At 47.8% G+C, this 22,834-nt stretch overlaps 1 long non-coding RNA gene across 3 annotated transcripts; it reads left to right on the top strand.

Annotated features, from left to right (window-relative positions):
- Window positions 1-18,831: 18,831 nt before the first annotated feature.
- On the top strand, window positions 18,832-22,190 carry LOC143785801 (uncharacterized). Of its 3 annotated transcripts, none has more exons than XR_013218085.1 (4): window positions 19,136-19,209; window positions 19,719-19,953; window positions 20,308-20,393; window positions 20,770-22,190. It is a non-coding gene; the product is annotated as an uncharacterized LOC143785801 (long non-coding RNA). The 3 variants fall into 3 exon arrangements; XR_013218084.1 differs by having other exon boundaries at window positions 19,143-19,209; window positions 19,719-19,904; XR_013218086.1 differs by lacking the exon at window positions 19,719-19,953 and having other exon boundaries at window positions 18,832-19,209.
- The last annotated feature ends 644 nt before the right edge of the window (window positions 22,191-22,834 follow it).

Raw genomic sequence — 22,834 nt, 5'->3', positions numbered from 1 at the left:
CTGTTTCCTCCTCATCCTGTCCATTGCCCAGCCACTGCTAAATGAGTCTGCTGGTACATTGACCTAGACCACTACATTCCCCTTGTACTCTACACAGCCAGAATCTGACCCTGCTGAAAGTAAGGTTCCCCTTCTCGCATGTTATACCACCTTACACAGGGACAAAGAGGAAGGTGCAGATGAAAGTGCAGGTTCCTTCATCAGGTGGGGGGGGCATACTCGTTGGCGACGTCACTGGCACAGGGCCCCTCAGAGTACGCAAAAGTGTCGCTGCTGGTGGGAGGCGCCCCCGCCATGCAAACACACCGCCGTACTTTGAGGGGCCCTGTGCCAGTGCCAATGCGAACGAGTGGGCCCCCCCCTGCTTGCTCAGGATCACAGCACTTGCAACGTTTAAATACTTACCTTTCCCTGCAACACCGCCGTGACGTAGTCCGCATTTCCTGGGCCCACGAAAAAATTGAGCCAGCCCTACTCCCCCCACAACTTTTGCCAAATGACCCCCAATTCCCTATGCCCAACTATTATTATAAAGTTAATTACGATTGGCAAGCTTCAGAAACAAGAATGGATGTTTTTGGCATTAAAATGGGCACTGTAGGTGTTTTCCTGGCCTCCACTCACTGCCGACTATGCTTCCCCATTGACTTGCATTGGGTTTCGTGTTTCGGTCGATCCCCGACTTTTAGCGATAATCGGCCGAATGCACTCGACTCGACTCTGGACAAAATCGGGTTTCCCAAAACCCTACTCGATCTGAAAAAAATGAAAGTCGCTCAACCCTAGCCGCCATTGCTACACCCAAGGGGAAGGAGGGCGTGTTATGGGCGGAGACTCCCAGTGTGGCGCGAGAAATGGCTACCGCCCCCTGCACTTCTGGCTGCAGAGGAATGACCTGCCCCAAAGCAGAAGAGAAACACCCCTTGATATGCAACGGCGAGAGGCTGGAGATGGAGAAGCCCGACCTCAGAGAAATGGCGGAGCTAGGTGCATGCACTGCCACCGACTATCAGGCAGCGATGATGAACGGCGAGTGCCTGAGCGAGGAAGAAGTGGTTCCGGCCTGCCCTTCTTCACCGGAGACGGACCGGAAGCCTGCGGATCCGACGGCGGAGCTATGTCCACCAATCCCGACCTTGGAGTTAGAGGAGGAGGAACCACTGCAAGCGGAGCGGAATCCGAGCATCCCATTGGAGGAGCCCCGGTCCGGGCTGCAGCAGACTCCAGCGTCCTCGCTAACGGACCAGAGCGACGCCGGTGGAACCACATCAGGCGCAGGTATGGGCGGCGCCCCTACTCCCCTGGACGGTTCTGCTCTCCCGACCGATCCTCCCCACAACAGTAACCCCGCGTTTACAATCGACCGGGCGGTTCTCACCCCCGGCGCGTTGGGGAAGTTGTTACCACCATTGCCAACCAGGTGGGGAGAGCCCATCGAAATGGACCCAGGAGGGGTGATGTTCCGATGGGATGTTCCCTGGGTCGAGCAGGATGGGATTCCAATGGAAGGTCTCACTATTGCGATACTTACCTGGGACCAATACAAACAATGCGTGCTCCAGCATTGGGGGCAGCGCACTGAAGTTGAAAAACGGGAACTGCAGAGCAAAAAAATGATCTATGATGGGACGGATGCTGTCAGGCGAGGGACGGTGGCGGCATTCCACCCAAAGAAGGGGTGGGGTTCCATTTGGGAGTCGGGTCTACCTACTGGCATCTTCGTTGCCGGCTACGATGTGGAGACTCCCTGCTGTGATCGAGAAGGTGAACCACTCCGGGAGGGGGATCAGGTGACGTATACCCGTCACTGGAACACACAAGGATGGCGTGCCCGGAAAGTTCAGCGATACGAGTCTGAGAGAATGGCACCTGTGGCCCCAACTGTGGTCAATTCAGGGCTGCCAGACCTTGTTACTGTTTTTCTACTGTACGCTTTGTAGCAGCTCCTGAACTTGCCGACAGAGTTAGGCTTCAAATCCAGACAGCAGGCGACCAGGTGGTCCCTGCGGAGCTTGCCGCTGGTGTCCGTGCTACAGTGGCCGGGGTTCAGGAACCCAAGCCCCCAGAAGAAGAATAAACCTCGATACCATGAAAATGTAAATAGTTACTGTTTGTCTTTTGCTCCTGTTGCTGCTAAACCCGCCCAGGGTTAATGGATCCCTCTATTAACCCGGGATCCTCTTTGTTTGTTTTCCTTTTCTGAAGTTGTTGCACAAAAGTTATACAAACTGCGGAAATCATGAACGTTGCATGATTCAAACTTTCTTGTAAATAGTTTGCACCTTCTTAAAGGTGCTCCCTACTGGTTTTAGCTAAAGACACTTTGCGAAGATATTTGCCCTATTTGTTTGAAAGACACTTTGCGAAGATACCATGCCGGAACCTTTGCATGGGCTGGTAGGCTGAGAAGACGAGCTACCTCAGAGAGACTTGGTCCCCTCTTAAAGGGGATGTGACGAAGTAAATTTGAAAGAGACACTGTTACCGAACAGTAATGTGATAATGATGCCTTGAAAAGAAATGTAACTGTTTTACATGCCGAGTTATATGTGTTGGAGTTGTTGAAATGTGAAATCTGAATAATGTTTTGTAGAAAGGAAAGATGCAGAGAGCCCGTAGGGGTAGATGTAGAAGCCTGCATAGTTGAAAGTAAAAGAAGTAATAATGAAGGTGAGGATAGAAGGTAAACCCCGCGTCCCCATTGAAAAGTTACTTTGTTACTAAGGACAGAGAGTGAACCCGTAGGGGTTAGAGAGTGAGTCCTTAAAGGAGCCGAGTAGAGCGGGCTCAGAGTTCTTTAAATGAAAGGAATGTTATGTCTATACTGTGTATAGAAGCGAAAGGCAGTAGGCCCTGGCTGAACAGGGCGGTCCTGTAAAAGAAAGGAGAGGCAGTAGGTCTGGTGCCGTAGGGACAGGCGGTCCTGCAGGTTCACAAGAAGGAGAATGTAAAGTTGAAATGCCTTATAATGTGATTATAGGAAGGCCTTTGATAGACTAAGAGTGTGAGTTTCTTAAAGGCAATGTTAAGTTATTGTTCTAAAAATTGCACTAAGTAGAATACCCGGTTGGGTAACAGAAGTTATTTATGCTCTGTAATTTATAATGTTGATTATGTTTGTAACGTTAAAAGTGTCCTCACCTCCCATAAAGGGAAGCCTACTTAAGTATACTTATTGTTATTTGCACTCAACAAAACTGTATGTCTTTTTGCTAACCTGTATTGTTGTTTTTCTTCCCAGTCCCGGAGTACTGTGTTTAACCAGGGGGGAGTGCAGCGCCCCAGAGTCCTGGTCGTTGCAGTAGCATGGTTCAGCCACTAAGGGGGGCCATGCTGCGTTCGATGGCACTGAAGGAGTTCTCTGAGCAGGTATCACAGTCACCAATACATTTCACAGCTGGGCCTCCGGGGGGAGCTAAGGGTGCTATTCATTAGGCCACTCCCCACCATAGTGGGTAAACTGGGGGTCAGGCAGGAAGTTAGTGAGAACGATGACGGGATTGAACGGAGCAACACCCTGTGGCAGGGGGTGTTGTGAAGGGAGAGACTGTAGGGTCTCTGCCAGGGGTGGGATCCTGGCAGAGGCTTGGCATTGAAAGAACGTAACGGGTCCGCGCAGGCTCCTGGAAGCGGCGGGACTCAAGAAAGGACTAGAAGCGAGATAGATTGTGCTGAGTGAGAAACGAAGTCAAGCGAAAGGAGATACCAGTGAGGGTTGTGCTGAAAGAGGCAGCACCTTACTGAGGCGCACTACCGGTGGCCGGAACGCCGAGGAGGTAAAGAGTTTCAAGCCATACCTCAGACCTACGGCAGGGCAGTTAGCTTTAGGCGGACTGTCTCACGCTTCACCCAGGAAGGCAAAGGAGGGTACCAACAGGAGAGGGGCGCAGATAGAGTCCCGGAAGATCTCCGAGCCTCCCCGTCATACGGGTGCGTTCCTACCATAGTATCTGGAGGGACGAGGAAGATCATTGCGAATTAAGTTGTTGTGAGGGAACACGAGAAACAGACACAACAGTTGTGGGGTACTTTCCGTAAGCACAGCAGGGAAGGACTGCAACACATAGCGCTAGAAGGAAGGCACCGATTTCCACCTGCAAGGAGAGCTCTGGAAGTGCCATTGGACCGGCCGGACTTGCGCAGCCTGGTGAACCGTATTCCGGACTGAGGACCCAGAGAGCTTCAGTAAAGAGGTAAAGAGACTGCAACCTGGTGTCCTCGTTATTTACCGCGACCTGCACCCCACAACTGCACCGCTACACCGTTACTACATCACTTATTGTACCGGACGTCCCCCACTGACAGACAGGGCCACGGACCGGGTCTAGCCACCGTGACAACCCCAGGACTGAGATCTCAGAGGCCCGGCTCCGGGTACCCCTCGGCCCTGCGGCGGTGTGGGGGCGCTCCATATGTATGTATGTAGAATGTATGTATGTAGCATGTATGTATGTAGAATGTATGTATGGAGTATTTTTTTTTTTTTTCATTCAACACATTAGCCGGATGATGGGACTACTACTGTCCCATCATTGGCTAACGTGTCAATCACTGTCAGTGTAGCAGGCATAGCCCGATGGGACTTGTAGTCCCATCGGACGATGCCCGCACTGAGACCCCCGCACGCAGCTGAGACCCCCCCCACGCCACAGAGACCCCCCAGCACAGCGCAGAGACCCCCCAGCACGCCGCAGAGACCCCCCAGCACGCCGCAGAGACCCCCCAGCACGCCGCAGAGACCCCCTCACGCCGCATCGACCCCCCAGCATGCCGCATAGACCCCCCAGCACGCCGCAGAGCCATCCCACGCCGCATCAAGCCTGGGCAGCCCGGATAGAGCGCCGGCTGCATAGAATGAGATCCCTGGCAGGCCCGCACAGACTCTGCCCGCACAGAGACACGCAGTCTCCGCCCACGCACCGCCCACTTTACATTATAGTGATTTTAGCACTGTGGGGACTTCTGATTCCGATTTCCGATATCGCAGAAATATCGGATCTCGGTATCGGAATTCCGATACCGCAAGTATCGGCCGATACCCGATACTTGCGGTATCGGAATGCTCAACACTATTCGTGACACCACCTCTGGTACTCAGCCAGGGATGACCGACGCTGCTTAAAGGGAGCACTGCAGATGATAGTGATGCAGCTGGGATGTTTCTGCTCCCGACAGGTGTAGCGGGGCCTCAGGGCTACCAGAACAATTTATGGGGGATGCTGGATGTTGGAGTGCAGGAATGAGGGTGCAGGAATAATTTGAGGACTCAAGGGTTGCAGTTTCCTTTACCTTTAATCTTAAGTTGCAGGTGCAGTCCGGGCACAAGTCACAGCTGGTGATGGAGTTCGAGGCAGCCTGGAAGCAATTGAGGATCCTCCTAGCCAGGTGGGGTTGGAGGCCTCCCTGTTGTGCTGTTCTCTGGGTGCTTGGTGCTTTTAGTTCTCCTCAAGTCCCTCTCTCAGTCTGTCCACTAAGTGAAACACTACCTGCATGGCAGGCAGCTTGAGCCTGTTCCAGGTGTCACTCCCTCGTGGTGACTCCAGGCTCTCCTATGCTGCTGTGCCTTCGGGTGTCTGATGGGGCCAGGAGACCTGCAATCTCCTGTCCTCCAGATTTGGTTGTGGGAACTGCAGTTCCCAGACAACCATGGACTCCGTTGTCCAATCTTCGGTGCTCATCCTGAGGTAAACTCAGTCGCAGCTCCTATCCCACAGATTCTCCTCACTTCTTGCCTCTTCCTCCTTCACTGTCTGCTTTCTCACACTGAACTGACTAACCCCGCCTCCAGGCCAGAATTTATAGGGAAGTTCCCCTGAAACAGGTGTTAGAGCTCCCCCTTCTGGTCTGGAGTCAGGAAAGGTGTTGTATGCTGAAATTACCTGGAAAGGGGACTACTCTTGCTTCCAGGCATGACATCATCCCCCCTGCGGAAGGCAATGCCACTATGGCAACCGTACTCCTGGGGTGCCACAGTGTCACTCCGCCGCTCCGCGCCGCCGCTCCCGCTGCCTCGCTTACCGCTCCGCCTGCCGCTCTCTCCCTCATTCACGGGCATACTTACCCACTCCTGTGCCCTCCTCCTGCAGGCAAGCGTTCTCTCTCCTCTTCATGACTCACCGCTGGTTCCTGCATCTCGCCGGGTGCGCGTGTGCACCTCTCACTCCAGCTTCCTCCTGCACACGCGCACTTCCTCATTGATATGCAGAGGCGCCATACCTCCACTCTGTGACCCTGGAGGATCCTGACCCGCAATTCCTACAGCACGCAGTGTATTTAAGGTCAGCCCTCCCTCTGCTTCTTGCCTGTTTGTCATTTGTGTTCCTTATGACCCAGGTCCTCCTTTGCCTTTACGCGGTCTGCTCTGAGTCTCGGCTCTGTCCAGCCTGCCCCATGTTTCCGTCATATCAATTCTTCCCTGTGTCACTGTCCATTCCAGCCAGTCCTGTGTCTTCTTTGTATCCTGTCAGCCTTGTGTCCCTGTCCAGCCCAGCTTCTATCCAGCCTATACCAGTCCATCCTGCGTCTTTTCCCGCTCGGTCTGTCCAACGCTTTCCCACTCTCGTTCAAATCTCCTACTTCCTGTTCCCGGGTGCCAGCTTCTGCGGCAATAGTCTCCCTCAGCATTCCCCTAACGCTCCCTGTATAGGGGGTGGTCAATCAGGTTAGCTCACCCTTGGGAGGTTCGTTGTCACGGATCTGCGGGTTCACTCTAGGAGTTCCAATAAGATCTCACACACAGCTATACAGAAAAGATGGGTCAAGAGAGCGATTTTTGGAGGATGGGTGTGATCGAGGTATGTTTGAAGAATGAGGCGAAGACAAGAGGAGTTGTTAGTGACAGGTTGAAGAGGTGTGTTAGGCTTGGGATAAAGACTGTGGTAAAGATTGGTATGAGGTGGGACGGGATTGGAACAAGTGCACAGGTGGTGAGACGTGATTTGGATAGTAAAGAGGAAAGGTGATCTTCTGTGATGGTGGAGAAGATGTTTTTGGAGGAGGAAAGTTGAGTATTTATGATGAGGGGTTGTGGGGATTTTAGGCAAAATCTTTGCCTTATGTTGACAATATTCTGCTTGAAGAACATAATAATACGTTTTCTGCTGAGATGAGTGGAGAGGGATGGGGAGCTGGGGGATCAAGGAGAGAGTTGAAAGTACTGAATAGCTGTTTAGGGTTGCAAGACAGGGATGATATGAGAGATGAGAAGTAGGTTTGTTTTGCTGCAGTGAAAATTGTGCAGCATTTTGACTACTTCTGTTGCTAAATGGGCTACTTGACTCCCTTTCTTTTGCAACCTCACAGCGGTACACCATGCAGATGAGGGCCAGAAAAATAATGTGCTCCAGTGGATGGAAAGCTCAGCATAAAGTGGCCTCTCCTTCTCTTCCTCCACCTTAACATCACACACAGTACAGTCCTCTGAAATGGCACTCAAAGTATCCTTCTTTCCCCTTGCCCAAATGACTGTGCGGAACCACAGATGGGCGCATCTGCAGAACTGTTTGCACATGCTATTCCATGGTTCAGAGGTAAGTTCCAAAGATTCAAGGACTGAAGAGGTGGAAAGCTGCACCCGATGGTCAAAGTGTTTTTCATTTTGATCTGGGGCTGGATGAAGTAAGGTCCGAGTAAAATCCAGACCCTCGTCATCAGATATTAACCACCGGGGGTGGACGTGATCCTAATGAGACTGAGATATTTGAGTCGCATGCAGACTGTACTATGCTGTCAAGGCAGGAAGAGGAGGAGGGTGAATTTAAGGGCAAGGAGTGGGAGTGAGAACAGAGAGAATGATGATGAGGTTGTGGATCCCACTTGGTGTGAACCCAGAGGCACCCAGCTGAGTAGCTCATCAGAGGAGATGGAGGAGGAGTAAGGGTACTGTCACACAGTGCAATTTTGATCGCTACGACGGCACGATTCGTGACGTTCTAGCGATATCGTTACGATATCGCTGTGTCTGACACGCTACTGCGATCAGACATCACGCTGAGAATCGTACGTCGTAGCAGATTGTTTGGAACTTTCTTTCGTCGCTTGATCACCCGCTGACATCGCTGGATCGTTGTGTGTGACAGCGATCCAGCGATGTGTTCGCTTGTAACCAGGGTAAACATCGGGTAACTAAGCGCAGGGCCGCGCTTAGTAACCCGATGTTTACCCTGGTTACCAGCGTAAACGTTAAAAAAACAAACAGTACATACTTACATTCCGGTGTCTGTCCTCCGGCGTCTCAGCTTCTCTGCACTTAGTAACCCGATGTTTACCCTGGTTACCCGGGGACTTCGGCATCGCTCCAGCGCCGTGATTGCAAAGTGTCACCGCAGTCTATGACGCTGGAGCGATAATCATACGACGCTGCGACGTCACGGTTCGTGCCGTCGTAGCGACGAAAATTGCACTGTGTGACAGTACCCTAAGACAAGTAGATTACATTGTGGCTTCCCACACAGACACTGAGTGATGCAACCATGACAAGCACTGAATCCTCAGCCACAACATTGTCTGTGGCAAGCATCAGTTGCGGGTCTACAGTTTGCACGGGTGGCAAGGGTTGGCTAGCCTGACCATTTTTGGAGACAGCAAATAATGACCCAACTGAGTTTTGATGTCAATTTTGTAAAAAAACGGCTGAGTAGAGGCCAAAATCAATAAACTGACAATTACATGCCTGACCTGGCAAACGCACGATCAACATGTGTTAGTCTGCTGCTTATTTCTCCTCCCTCAATGTGGCAAGTGTTCTCACGCAGGTCTCTGGAGTGCCCCCACACCGCCGCTGGGCCGAGGGGTACCCGGTACCGGGCCTCTGAGTCTCTGGTCTGGGGTTGTCACGGTAGCTAGACCCGGTCCGTGGCCCTGCTGGTCAGTGGGGGACGTCCGGTGCAAGAAGTGGTGATAGTGGTGCTGGTCGCGGTAAATAACGAGGACACCAGGTTGCAGTCTCTTTACCTCTTTACTGAAGATCTCTCGGTCCTCAGTCCAGAATACGGTTCACCAGGCTGCGCAAGTCCGGCCGGTCCAATGACACCTCCAGAGTTCTCTTGCCAGGTGGAGATCTGTGCCTTCCTGCTTGCGCTATGTGTTGTGGTCCTTCCCTGCTGTGCTTACGGAAAGTCCCCACAACTGTTGTGTCTGTTTCTTAAGTTCCCTCACAACTCGATTAGATGATGTTCTGCTAATCCTCCGTCCCTCCCTGATGTTCTGGTTGGGATGGCACCCGTTTGACGGGTAGGCTCGGAGCTCTTCCGGGACCCTAGAGTCACCCCTCTCCACAAGTTGCCCCCCAAGATTGCATAGGTGATTTGTGTGAGACAGCCCGCCTTAGACTGACTGTCCTGCCGCTGTTTAGAGTATTGCTTGAAGCTGAATGTTATAACACTCTCTCAACGTTCCGGCCACCGGTTGTGCGCCTCAGTAGGATGTTGCCTCGGTCTTTCAGCACGACTCCTACTGGTATTCTCCTATCGCTTTGATCTCATTTCTCACTCAGCACAATCTATCTCGCTTCTGATCCTTCCTTGGGCACCACCGCTATGCTGAGCAGGCACGGTCCCGTTACGTTCGCTCAATTCGCCAAGCCTCTGTCAGGATCCCACCCCTGACAGAGACCCTACTGTCTCTTCCCCCACAACACCCTCTGCCACAAGGTGTTGTCTGGTCTAATCCAGTCAGCTTTCTCATCTAACTTCCTGCCTGACCCCCAGTTTACCCACAGTGGTGAGGAGTGGCCTAATAAATAGCACCCTTAGCTCCCCCTGGAGGCCCGACTGTGAAATGTATTGGTGTCTGTGATACCTGGTCAGATGAACTCCTTCAGTGCCATCAGACGTACCATAGCTCCCCTTAGCGGCAGAGCCACAGTACTGCAACGACCAGGACTCTGGGGCGCTGCACTCCCCCCTGGTTAAACACAGTACTCCGGGACTGGGAAGAAAACAACAATACAGGTTAGCAAAAAGACATACAATTTTGTTGAGTGCAATAACAATAAGTATATTTGAACAGAGCTTCCCTTTATGGGAGGTGAGGACACTTAAATGTTACAAACATGGTTTACCTTATAAATTACAGGCTATAAATAACTCCTGTTACCCAACCGGGTATTCTACTAAGTGCGGTTGAACAATAATTTAACATTGCCCTTAAGGATGTACACTCTGAACCCTTTAAAGACCTTCTTATAATCACATTATAAGGCAACTTAACTTTTACATTCTCCTTCTTTAAATCTGCAGGACCGCCTGTCCTAACGGCACCAGACCTACTGCCTTTTCAACTACTATACACAGTATAGAACATAACATTCTTTCAGTTTAGGACTACTGAGCCATCTTCATATGGCTCCTAGGAGGACTCACTACCTAACCCCTACGGGTTCATTTTCTGTCCTCGGTAACACATTATTAACTCTTTCTTCCAACAAACTAGCTTTCTACGGAGGACTCAGGGTTTACCTTCTATCCCCATTTTCTATCAACATTATCAAACATTTCCTATAGAACATCAAACCTTCCCATTATTTTCTCACTGACGTGTAGGCTGGACACTACGGCTACCCCCACGGGCCCACTGCATCCTTCTCCTAGCCTTCACTTTCTTTTCAGGAGACATCATCAGCATTTCTTTACAAGTAACTATTTAGATACATATAACTTTCTCTCACAAACATTATCATCACTTTTCCTTGATCAGAACATTATTGCTATCTTTCGGCCTTAAAGCAATATGATTCTCTCGAATGCAACAAATGAACATCCCCTTGAAGAGGGGACCATGTCTCTATGAGGTAACATATCTTCTCAAGCTACCAGTCCTTACTCAGCAAAGGTTCCAGTGTGGTATCTTCACAAAGAGTCCTTTTTGAAGTAAAACCAGTAGGGAGCACCTTTAATAAGGTGCAAACTATATACAAGAAGTTTGTATCATGCACTGTTCATGATTGCGGCAGTTCTGGAAACTTTGTGCAAAACTTTAGAAAAATAAACAAAACAATAGGGATCCCGGGTAAACAAAGGGATCCCTTTAAGAGTTAACCCAGGACGGGTTTTAGCAGCAAAACAGCAAGGAAATAAACAGTTAACTATTTACAGTTTCAGGTTTCCGAGGTTTAGTTGGACGACTTCCAGGGCTGCACCTGGCACTTAACCCCTCTTGGCCCGGGAAGGGTGAAGTCCAGGGTTGCACCCAGTGCTGGACAAACGCCGTTAATCCGTCTTTCATGTACGGTTAGGTCATGCACAGCGATGGAGGTCTGCGCAGCTTGAGTAGGGGCATTTGCTGCAGCAGAGGTAGCGGCTGCTGCAAGATCAGTCACTGGAACGGAGTCAGCAGCTATGGCACTAGCAGTCACGGGAGTGGTGTCAGTCATCTGGGCAGGGTCGTCCTTCATACCTGCTTCAGATGCGGTCCCTCCGGTGCTGGTCTGCTCCGTCCCCGCTGGGATCTGGAACGCTGGTTGCGGGGCCTTGTGCTGCGACGCTGTCATCTCTGCTTGCAGCACCTCGCTTTCCGGCAGGGCCTTGCTTTCTGGCTTCGGAGCGCTGGTACTTCTTTCTTGCTCCGGACCAGACGAGGCTGCCGACAGACGTCTGGCGAGGCTCCCGATGATGGTCTTCTTCCACCCGGCCTCAGTGCTCAGCTGCATCCGCCGGGGTTGGTGGATCAGCTTGTCCGCTCCGGTCTGCAGGAGGTCAGCGTCAACTGTGGAGGTCTGGCTGCGGTGCCTCTCCGGGTAGCTGGGGGAGTCCTCGGCTCCGACCCCACGCTCCGGCTCCGGGCGGCTGGCCATGGCGTCCTCCATGCTGCTCGCTCCTTCTTCCTGGTCCTTTTCCCGCTCTCTCCTTCGTGGGCGGTTTCGTTTTCTCTGTCTCCGCCCCCCATTGAGGATTAGGAGGCGGATCTCTGCTGCTGACGGACACGTCCTCACTGTGCAGAAATATTTAGACTGGGCGGCCATTGTCCTTCGCGCTCTCCAGCTTGTCTACGCCTACTCCACGCCCCTCTTCTTCTCCTGCGCTTCTCCTCAGCGCTACAATGGCGGCGGTTTTGGCGGTAAATGGCACAGCACAGTCTTTGCAATAAAGTACAGTCCAAGCACAATAAATCACAGTTCCAAGGCACACATGACCTGATCCTTCAGGCTTAAGTAGATCCTGTTCGTGACGCCAAATTTGGAGCGCCCCCACACTGCCGCTGGGCCGAGGGGTACCCGGTACCGGGCCTCTGAGTCTCTGGTCTGCGGTTGTCACGGTAGCTAGACCCGGTCCGTGGCCCTGCTGGTCAGTGGGGGAGGTCCGGTGCAAGAAGTGGTGATAGTGGTGCTGGTCGCGGTAAATAACGAGGACACCAGGTTGCAGTCTCTTTACCTCTTTACTGAAGATCTCTCGGTCCTCAGTCCAGAATACGGTTCACCAGGCTGCGCAAGTCCGGCCGGTCCAATGACACCTCCAGAGTTCTCTTCCCAGGTGGAGATCTGTGCCTTCCTGCTTGCGCTATGTGTTGTGGTCCTTCCCTGCTGTGCTTACGGAAAGTCCCCACAACTGTTGTGTCTGTTTCTTAAGTTCCCTCACAACTCGATTAGATGATGTTCTGCTAATCCTCCGTCCCTCCCTGATGTTCTGGTTGGGACGGCACCTGTTTGACGGGTAGGCTCGGAGCTCTTCCGGGACCCTAGAGTCGCCCCTCTCCACAAGTTGCCCCCCAAGACTGCATAGGTGATTTGTGTGAGACAGCCCGCCTTAGACTGACTGTCCTGCCGCTGTTTAGAGTATTGCTTGAAGCTGAATGTTATAACACTCTCTCGGCGTTCCGGCCACCGGTTGTGCGCCTCAGTAGGATGTTGCCTCGGTCTTTCAGCACGACTCCTACTGGTATTCTCCTATCGCTTTGATCTCGTTTCTCACTCAGCACAATCTATCTCGCTTCTGATCCTTCCTTGGGCACCGCCGCTATGCTGAGCAGGCATGGTCCCGTTACGTTCGCTCAATTCGCCAAGCCTCTGTCAGGATCCCACCCCTGACAGAGACCCTACTGTCTCTTCCCCCACAACACCCTCTGCCACAAGGTGTTGTCTGGTCTAATCCAGTCAGCTTTCTCATCTAACTTCCTGCCTGACCCCCAGTTTACCCACAGTGGTGAGGAGTGGCCTAATAAATAGCACCCTTAGCTCCCCCTGGAGGCCCGACTGTGAAATGTATTGGTGTCTGTGATACCTGGTCAGATGAACTCCTTCAGTGCCATCAGACGTACCATAGCTCCCCTTAGCGGCGGAGCCACAGTACTGCAACGACCAGGACTCTGGGGCGCTGCATCTCCATCTTCAGAGCCTCCATTTGTTCACCCACTTCATTAATTGCAGATTTAACTAGGGGATGCACTAGATCCATGGCAATCCTCTCAAATGGGAACTCTTTCACAGGTAACGGAACTAGGGCACTTTGGAAGTAAATAGAGGGTGCAGTTATCTGGCAGGTCGGGCAAGACCTACAATAACTTTGGATTTTCCAGTAACACCCCGGCTAATAGAACCTGTGCTTTATTCTCTACTGTGTTTTCTCTACCCCCAGATGTCCCCCCGAAACATTTGAATGGGCCATGGCAGCACGGTGGTTCAGTGGTTAGCACTGCACCCTTGCAGCGCTGGAGTCCTGGGTTCATATCCCACCAAGGACAACATCTGCAGGGAGTTTGTATATTCTCCCCGTGTTTGCGTTGGTTTCCTCCTGGTACTTCGGTTTCCTCCAACAATCCAAAGACATACTGATGGGGAAATTAGATTGTGAGCCCCATTGGGGACAGTGATAATAATGTGTGTAAAGCACTGCAGAATATGTTAGCGCTATATAAAAATAAAGAATAATATTATGTCTAAAACCTTCCACCGGTAGGGACCTGGAACCAACAGCTGCTCCACTATCTCCGCTCCCCGCAGTGTGGTCACCTGATACAGTCACTCGCTATTGACTGCAAAGGATGGGAATCTGGTGTCAGCCCCCGACTCTTGAGCAACCCCATCTATCACAGGCACATTTTTGAATGCCCTCACAGGGTAAGATTCCACATTTGAGCAGAGCCAACATTTTCACCAGAAACCTTCAGTTCAGGAACCTCAGCCTCACACGCCACACGGTCTCATCCTCGTCACCTGCCAGGACACACAAGGGGAATTCCTCCACCTCCGACTGCAACGGGGATTTATCAGGGTTCAGCTAGCATCTGTCTGAGTCACTTAGCATCCCCACCTTACGCCACATGTCCCAAAACAGGCTGAAGTCCTGTCCAATCATCATGGGGTGTAATAATTCTTTGACAACCCCAACCTCATGTGTCTCAGTACCATCTTGCCATGGGGTAGTCCTTTGCGTTCTCATGTATACAGCGGACACCCACATGTTTCTTTGGGTTCAACTGGTGGGGAAGTGTGGCCCTTATCAGGGTCACCAAACTCCCTGAGTCCAGCAGTCCTGAGTCTGACATCACCATCCCAATTATGGTCACGGGACCTGACTGTGGCCCTTCTCCAGGCTGATAGTGCACACTGCAAGCGAGATAGGCATAGTACAAGCAGTGCCTGCCTAGGCTACAATCCATCTGCTCCGAAGACGTAGGACAATGGGCTGCTGTTTGATCAGGACCATGACACCTCCAGCAGCCTTTGGCAACCCCTTGGCTGCTCCTTGGGACCTCCGACTCACCTCAGTGGTGGCTCTGCTATCCCTCTTTTGGGACTCGAGCTGCCATTGGGTACCCTAGTATGGGGATGCACCACACCCCATGGCCCATCAGGTCATCCGCTTTCCGGGAGTTTCCCTGGGCAACACAGGTCTGCACCTGCATGAGGAGAGACTAAAAAAACCTGTATATAACCTCTGCACTTAGTGTGCTGGAGGAGAATACTTTGGGTTTCACATCACTGACTCCATTCAACATAGTGATACATATCTCCCCTCCATTACTTTACCAGTGACTGTCAGATATGCTAAAATTATCAAAGTTTTTATTAATGCACAAAGTTACAATAAAAAAATACATAAAAAATATACAGCTCTGGCAAAAATTAAGAGACCACCACATCAAAACCCTGTCATGGGCAGCCCAATCTCCAGACCTGAACCCCACTGAAAACCTCTGGAATGTAATCAAGAGGAAGATGATGGATAGTCACAAGCCATCAAACAAAGAAGAAGTGCTTACAGTTTTGCACCAGAAGCAGTGCGAAAGACTGGTGGAAAGCATGCCAAGACGCATGAAAGCTGTGATTAAAAATCATGGTTATTCCACAAAATATTGGTTTCTGAACTCTTTCTGAGTTAAAACATTAGTATTGTTGTTTCTAAAGGATTATAAACTTGTTTTCTTTGCATTATTTGAGGTCTGAATATTTTATCATTACAGGAATATAAATATATAAATATTCAGCATTCATATTTGGCTATAATCTATCTGATACCAAAAATTCATAAAAATGAAGAAAATCCACCAGGAAGACCAATAATATTGGGCATAAATTGCCTCACGACTAACCTTTGTGAATATTTGGATCACAGTCTACAAAAATTTGTCCCAAAGCTTTCAATGTACATAAAGGATTCTAAAATATTTTACAGAGCTATGACCTAATAAAGTGACAGTGGTCAGTGTAAAATTTGGCTTGGTCATTAACCCCTTCATGACCTTGGGATTTTCCATTTTTCCGTGTTCGTTTTTCGCTCCCCTCCTTCCCAGAGCCATAACTTTTTTTATTTTTCTGTCAATTTGGCCATGTGAGAGCTTATTTTTTGCGGGACGAGTTGTACTTTTGAACGACATCATTGGTTTTACCATGTCGTGTACTAGAAAACGGGAAAAAAAATTCCAAGTGCGGTGAAATTGCAAAAAAAGTGCAGTCCCACAGTGGCTTTTTGTTTGGCTTTTTTGCTAGGTTCACTAAATGCTAATACTGACCTGCCATTATGATTCTCCAGGTCAGTACGAGTTCATAGACACCTAACATGACTAGGTTATTTTTTATCTAAGTGGTGAAAAAAATTCCAAACTTTGCTAAAAAAAAAAAAAATTGCGACATTTGCCGATACTTGCAGCATTTCCATTTTTCATGATCTGGGGTCGGGTGAGGGCTCATTTTTCGCGTGCCGAGCTGGCATTTTTAATGATACCATTTTGGTGCAGATACGTTCTTTTGATCGCCCGTTATTGCATTTTAATGCAATGTTGCGGCGACAAAAAAAACGTAATTCTGGCGTTTCAAAATTTTTTCTCGCTATGCCGTTTAGCGATCAGGTTAATGCTTTTTTTTTAATTGATAGATCGGGCGATTCTGAACGTGGCGATGCCAAATATGTGTAGGTTTGATTATTTTTATTGATTTATTTTGATTGGGGCGAAAGGGGGGTGATTTAAACTTTTATATCTTTTTTAAATTTTTTTACATTTTTTTTTTACGTTTGCCATGCTTCAATAGCCTCCATGGGGTGGCGCTCACAGCTAATGGGAATCAGTAACCATAGAGGTCTCAAGGACCTCTATGGTTACTATACAGAAGCATCGCCCACCCCCGATCATGTGACAGGGGTCGGCGATGCACTCATTTCCGGCCGCCCGTCTGCGTTTGACAGCGGCATTTAACTAGTTAATAGCGGCGGGTGAATCGCGATTTCAATCGCCGCTATTGCGCGCACATGTCAGCTGTTCAAAACAGCTGACATGTCCCGGCTTTGACGCGGGCTCACCGCGGAGCCCTGCATCAAAGCGCGGTCTCTGACCTCGGACGTACTATCCCATCCGAGGTCAGAAAGTAATTAAGGAGTTAATAATAAACAATTTATGAATTCCAATTTATCTAATGTCATATATAAAATTGATTGTTCTGTGTGTAGAAAGGCGTATGTGGGATGTACTTCCCGGAAATTAAAAACATGAATATCTTAACATATTTATAACATTACAAATATCCCAGACAATAAATATGGAGGTAGCGCAGCATGAGAAGCGCCAGGTGGTTTAATTGGGATGTTTCAATGAAAGGTGGAGAGATTAGCCTCTCACCCCTGCACAACTCTGGTAGCGGACTTCTCTGTGCCCTCCTGCTCTGTTGCTCCAGGACCGCTCCTGTGCTTCCTGGTCACATGGGCACAGGATCCAGTCACATGATGCCACTTCACAGGATGTGACGTCACTTCAGGTCCTGTTGCCTAGAGATGAACTCTATGGCCCCAAGCTGCTCCAGCCACAATCCCTCAAGGGGAATATCAAGGTTTTTTGGAAAAAATATGTTTGTGGTCAATTTAAGGAGCGCTATGGCTATAGAGCACACGGCAATAGATTAGTGGTAAACAAACCTTTTATTAACCCCTTAGTGACGGAGCCAAATTTTTAAAATCTGACCAGTGTCACTTTCTGTGGTAATAACTCTGCAATGCTTCAACAAATACCTGTGATTTTGCGATTGTTTTTTCATGACACATTATACTTTATGATAATGGTAAATCTAGGTCAATATGTTTCATGTTTATTTATAAAAAGTATAAAAAAAATTGAGAAAAATGTTAAAACATTTGCACTTTTCCAAATTTGAATGATTATCTCTTTAATCCAGATGGTCGTACCACAGCAAACCATTAATAAATGACATTTCCCACATGATGGCTTTGTATCAGCACCATTTGTAAAATGTTATTTTATTTTTTTAGCATTTTATGAGGTTGAAAAATGTAGCAGCAATTTTTCATTTTTCAAGGAAATTTACACATTTTTTTTTTTAGGGACTTATCCATGTTTGAAGTGACTTTAGGGGTCCTATATATTGGAAAACCCCCAAACGTGATACCATTTTAAAAACCGCACCACCTGACATACTGAAAACTGCAGTTAGGTAGTTTATTAACCTCCCTATGGGAGGTGGAGCCGCATATTCATCACTGTAAAGAGCGGTACCACATGACCGCTCACACAGGACAAGCTGCCGGCACTGAGAGGAGGCATCACGGGAGCTGGGTGAGTATTTCTCTGCAAGCAGGTGGGTGCGCAGGGGGTAGGGAGGGGTGGGATGCAGGAGGTGACCCCAAACTTTATTTTTAGCAAAAAAACTTCATCTTTCATCCCTTCTCCCCTGCAAGCACTGCTTACAGCCGAGCAGGACAGAAGGGATGAATGCTGGCTTCAGCACCACACGCAGGTGACAGCGCTTAACTGTAGCGCTGTTTCTCCTGTGGCGGTACGTGCACATGGAGGAGAGTGCACACTGTTCTCCGTTTGCACGTGTGTGGGACCTTTTTGCGGACCATGCTGCCGGAGAAAAGCGGACATGTCTCCATGTTTTGCACACGGTCACACGGTCCATGAAAACACGCAGGCATGTGCATAGACCCATTAATTTGAATGGGTCTACGTGTGTCGGTGTCTCCGGTACATGAGAAAACTGTCACTACACGTACCGGAGCCACTGACGTGTGAAACCGGCCTTATGGTGTAAGAGATAAAAATTATTTGAAGTCCCCTTCACCGGTACATGTTTCCACCACCACCTTCTACATTTAACGAGGAAGTTAAACTAGGCTTACTCTTACCTTTTATGGTAAAATGACGTTTAATCGTAATTTTCCTGAAGAATTCATTTAGGTCTAAATACAACTTAAAAGTATTTAACATGGAATTAGGGCAAAATGAAAGACCCTTTTTCAGGAGGGAGGTTTCTCCACTATTCAACTCACAGCTGGAAAGGTTGAAAATGCCGGTTGAATCTTGAATGATGGCATGGTGGATTGGGGACACATATACAGCTATTGGAATGCTGCAAAAGAGGACTTAAGGGTGGTGGCAGCACTTTATATTGAGAAGACCTGGTTATGGGTTCCCTTTAAATATGTATGACATTTTTGAGTTCATCTTGAGTGATATGACTGCTGTACGTATCTACCCACTATTGTTCCATTGCACTTCTAGTTACTGGATTAATACATTTCAAAGCTCAACATTTTTGCACGCAATTATGGTTACAGAAACCAGATTGTTTGCATTTCTAAGCTACTTGTAGAAGAACTTGTAATCAGAAATGTCATAAACAGGGCTATTAATCTTCCTTCAACAGATAATAACTTTGTCCCTTTTTTTGTTATTTAACGTGTTCCACCCTATATGTGGTGTATATATAGAGAGCGATGAGCCGTCTGTATAACAGAATATTTACTACATCGAGAATACAAGTGATAGGTGAGTATACTAATGCGCACAACCAGGAAAACGGAAAAAAGACCAGCACCATCCAAAAGGAACATACTCTATTACGGTCAGATGAGACTGCTTACAGCTGGTGGATACCGCGGCTGACAGGTGCTCTACCTGATTGCAGAGAGTCTTGAGTATTTGCTTAGAAAAGATGTCACTCATTCTCACCTAAATCTCTTCTTTATTCAAACTCTTTAAACATGGAACTGGGGAAGCGGGTATCCTTACAAACAAGTGTCTTCGACGCTTTAGCGACTTGATGTAGTTGAGCCCGTTGAAGTGACGGAGAGACTCGAAACAGCCGTAGTTCATGAGGAACCACTTCTCCAGCTCCATGTTTTAACGACTTTGAATAAAGAAGAGTTTTCCATGAGACTGAGTGCCACCTTGTAGTAAGAGTTTTTTTTAATAGTTTCAACATTCCACTTAATCAATACTAATTTTTATATGTTTTCAATTAGTTTAATATAATATATATATATCCTCACTTTCAGGGAGTGCAGCAGAAGGTTATCTGTTGTTATCTTCTAACAAAGGAATGTAGATGACCAGTTATTGACTGAGTATTTGTTGTTAGTAAATGACCCGTTTAAGGAGGTTTCTCCCAATGAAGATCAAAGCTTCGAACTGAGATACATTGGATGCTTTAAGATATAAAAGATGACTGAACTCTTGGGGAGGTAGGGACATACAGAGACACACAGCTCGACGGACTTCTACATTGAGAAAGTAATGTATAAAAAATGCTTGTTTTCGATGCACACGTATTTATTTTACGCTATTGCTTATATGTGTTGTTCGAGTGACTGTTTATTTCTTATCTTTTATTAAGTACATTCTCGTGTGAACATTTCTTATTCATCCCAATCACTGAATCTGTTACAAAACACATCTACATCTTTTCTACGCAAATACTAAAGTTTACTGATGTACAGCACAAGATAATGTGGTGCTGAGTTGGGGAAAAAATGTAAGTGATGATATAATTTTATTTTAAAAAGTGAGATAGAAGTAATATATTTACTGGCTGATCAGAAAAAAATACCATTGTATGCTTTCTGATGCGAGAGGATCTTTTTTCAGACAAGTAGTGACAAACCTGCCAGACGAATGGTCCACTATCTTCGAAAAACACTTGCATGTATGATTCTTCTGGTAAGGTAATAAAGGTTTCACTACAGTAATATTTTTACCTTTTGGATAAAAATGTATTAAAGGAGTTTTCCAGGCTCAGGACAGAGGTTTATAGTCACTGTATGTGACTGCGGATTGCCAAACTTTGGTAGGGGCTAGTCGGCGGCCACGTGGCTGCCTGTGTGGGATTTCCTCAAGCCTGGACATCCCCTTTCGTGTCACATAAGTGTTCTGTAATGTGCATTGTCTGCTACATTGTGATCAACTGACCCAAGGGTTAGAATAAGAAATTTCTAAGCTTTTCCTGCTCCTTTCTCAGTTATTTATAGTCACTGTAAGCTGTGAAGCAGAAGAGTAAAAAGTTTTGGAGTTTTTACAATTGTAAACTTTCTGTTTTCTATATGCTTGCAGCACAATGTCGTCAATTGGAGACATTTTATCTCCTGAAGCTATTGATAAAGCCGTGGATGCTGTGAAAGGTAAGTGACAGATTCCAAGTGAAAAAATTATACCTGATTTATTGTTTATTATTGTGGTTATATATTAAGCAAGATTCAGATGAACAGAATTTACATGTGTTGAAATCGGACAGCACCAGGGGTTGGATTATACTATTCTCTTCCATTTTTCGGATGAGACTTGCCTATTCACATCTTCATCCTTATTATATTCATTCTTTATGAATACTTACTTTTCATACATTTGTCTGAACCTGGTCTTACTGTAAAAAAATAACAGAGATATACCGTATACAGGTGTCCATATTACATTTTGTGGGTGATCGGTGACTAATAGCAGTAAGTGTATGTGCACATGGACCTGCAGAGCTTTTTTAAGCAGAAGATGCTTCAGAAAGCACAGGCATTGTTTTTCCTGGAAGCGTCTTTTGTGTCGTTTTTTTTCCTGTCTTTTCCAATGGCATTGGCTGCTGACATTTGTTTTTTTAGGGCTTTACCAAGGTTTTTTCTTTTCTTTTTTATACTGTAGTTTTTGGACTTTTTTCGATGAAATTGAATAATGAAGAAACCGCTAGTGTATTTATTCATAACCGATGGAAAATGCTCCAATAGATGTTTTAGCGTCTTCTGGGCGTCTTATGAGCTTTCCCATTAACTTGTATTGTAAAGTAAAGAGCGTCTTCCAGCACAAAATGCCTGTAGAAGTGTAAGGTCACTTCTTTTAGCCGCTTGCCGTGTTTGGAAACCTGAAGCAGTAAAAAGAAGTTCTAAAGTCTGAACATAAGAACAGCGAGTCGCTTTTACATAGAAAGGCATATGTTGGCTCTTTTGAGCATTTTCTGATTCACAACTGCAGCACAGAATTTCATTTTATTGTTTCGCAGTCGAATACTAATGTGAGACATTTTATAGGATCGCGTGATTTTTTTTGCCCTAAAAAGTAAATTAGGAAAAGAAAATAGAGAGCAACTTTGATTTTGTGCAAAATTCAATCTCCTTGTCCAATGTTGAAGAATTTGGCCTAAAACCAGCAGCGAATACTGTAAGACAGAAAAAAATCACTTAAAAAAAACAAATGATGGATCAAAGCTATTGATGTTTTTATTCGGAGTTTGGATCAGATTTGGCTCCTAAATCCACATGTTATATCAATGCTTAAATTAGTCAGAACAGCTCCAAATTTGAACACTGAAAGATAAAAAAAAAAGCGAAAAAAATCATATGCAGAAGCTGCATCAGAATCTGCTATGGAAAAAAAACTTATATTCACTTTTCAGTCTGAAAATTCAAAACTAAAAAAAGCTCAGCGTGAACATAACCCTAGTCCGGCTTTCCTTATAGCTGGAGAGGAACTGTTTCAAGGAAGGGCTCACTAGGTTAGGCCGGTTTCACACGTCAGTGGCTCCGGTACGTGAGGTGACAGTTTCCTCCCGTACCGGAGACACTGACACACGTAGACCCATAAAAATCAATGCATCTGTTCAGATGTCATTGATTTTGTGCGGACCGTGTGCGGACCGTGTCTCCGTGTGCCAAACACGGAGACATGTCAGTGTTCGTGGGAGCGCACGGATTACACGGACCCAATAGAGTCAATGGGTCCGTGTAAAACACGGACCTCACACGGACATTCTCCGTCTGTGGTCCGTGTGGCGTGCCGGAGACAGCGCTACAGTAAGCGCTGTCCCCCCCACATGGTGCTGAAGCCGCCATTCATATCTTCCCTGTAGCACCGTTTGCTACAGAGAAAATATGAATGATAGTGTTTAAAATAAAGATCCATGTGTCCGCCGCCCTCCCACCCCCTGTGCGCCCCCCCCGCTGGTCAGCAAATACTCACCCGGATCCCCCGTCGGCAGTCGCTCCTTCCTGGTCTGGCCGCGGCTTCTCTACTGTATGCGGCCGATTACACTCATGAATATGTGGCTCCACCTCCAATAGGGGCGGAGCCGCCTATTCATGAGTGTAAATGAGCGGCCCCACGTGACCGCATACAGTAAGCCGCGGCCAGACCAGGA

This window comes from Ranitomeya variabilis, chromosome 7 (genome assembly GCF_051348905.1).
Source record: "Ranitomeya variabilis isolate aRanVar5 chromosome 7, aRanVar5.hap1, whole genome shotgun sequence".
NCBI classification, from domain to species: Eukaryota; Metazoa; Chordata; class Amphibia; order Anura; family Dendrobatidae; genus Ranitomeya; species Ranitomeya variabilis.
The sequence above is the reverse complement of the archived record's forward strand: the minus strand, read 5'-3'. Positions and strand labels throughout refer to the sequence as shown.